The 1351-nt window shown below is 32.3% G+C and overlaps 1 pseudogene; it reads right to left on the bottom strand.

Annotated features, from left to right (window-relative positions):
* Positions 1-702: 702 nt before the first annotated feature.
* On the bottom strand, positions 703-882 carry LOC112419550 (uncharacterized; annotated as a pseudogene).
* Positions 883-1351: the final 469 nt, after the last annotated feature.

The following is a 1351-nucleotide window of genomic DNA, read 5'->3' as shown; positions in this document are numbered from 1 at the left end:
TCATTTATATATCTTGTAGGAAAATATAACACGACCACATAGTTGTCTGGTATGGGTGATTTGACATGTTTCAAGGTCATTTTTCCGTTTTTTGCTCATTTATGCCTTTCTGTTGAATTCTTTACAAAGCTTTATTGAAACATGATAAACTTGCTACTTCAATTTTAAAATGGTTAAAATGATTTTAAAATGACAATAAAAACCCTATATGATTTCTGGTCATCAACAACAAAACACGATTATGAATTACTATGAATCTCGTTAGAATACTAAACATGATTCTGAACTATTCTGAATCAAAACATATTATGAACTATTTCTGAAATTCAACTTGTTCAAGTGTTAGAAAATGAAAAATGGATAAAGAATTAGTTTTAAGTTCTGTGCTTTTATGTGTTCTGGTGGTGATTTCGATTTCCAGAATTAAAATCTAATAATTGAAGTTGGAATTGAGTAAACCAAACCTATAATGCTTTATATATGGGTTTAGAGCAGCCATAAAGAAAGTGAATGGGTTTGAATCACAATTGAGAAGTTGATAGTAAACCGAAACGTGAATGAGGAAAGAGATAAATAAGGAGGGATTTATTTCAATTGATCTAATGGTATAACTTATGTGAACATCAGTAAATCAACATTAACATAATGCACAGCCACGTTGCAAAAGTAATGATTAAAAATAAAAAATTTGAACTTGAATTGGAGGGGTGCGCCAGCCCATGCAATAGTGCAACACATAACCGACCCTTAAAAAACGCAATAACAACTTCCCCTCAAAAAAGTAATTTAATATTATTGTGACCCATTGGGCCACTAATCAGATATTGAACTCATAAGAACATATACTACACTTGATCTTAGCCAAAAGACTGAGAAAGGCATGAGTTAAAAGACGAACTCGCTTATGCTTTTATATATCACATCCCTTCACTTACTTTCTTGAATAACCAATGTGGGACTTTTTTGAAACAGTTTGCTTGGTAGACTCTCTTCCTAACACTCTCTTTCTCCTTTATCGATCAGAGTAAATACATACACATAGGCCATCATTATGAATTGAAGCAAAAATTAAATTGATATTCTTGTCTTAAAGCAAAATATCATGATCTGATTCTTATCTTATCCCTTGCTTTTGTTGATAGGCTAACCGATTTCCTAGTTGTCAAAATTTCATAACAAGTCACTGCACTGGCACCATTTCTAGAAACAATCAAGTCAAGTCTGCAGCATTATATGCAGACATTAGAAAACGGTGGAGTGTTAATAGATTTAGTATTGTGGGACTTAGTCACTGCACTTGCACCATTTCTTGAAACTTATTTATTGAACTTTTTTAAAGGTGGGACTTGCA

The sequence above is a fragment of the Medicago truncatula genome, chromosome 2 (genome assembly GCF_003473485.1).
Source record: "Medicago truncatula cultivar Jemalong A17 chromosome 2, MtrunA17r5.0-ANR, whole genome shotgun sequence".
In the NCBI taxonomy this organism is placed as follows: domain Eukaryota; kingdom Viridiplantae; phylum Streptophyta; class Magnoliopsida; order Fabales; family Fabaceae; genus Medicago; species Medicago truncatula.
This window is presented reverse-complemented; position numbering and strand designations above follow the sequence as displayed.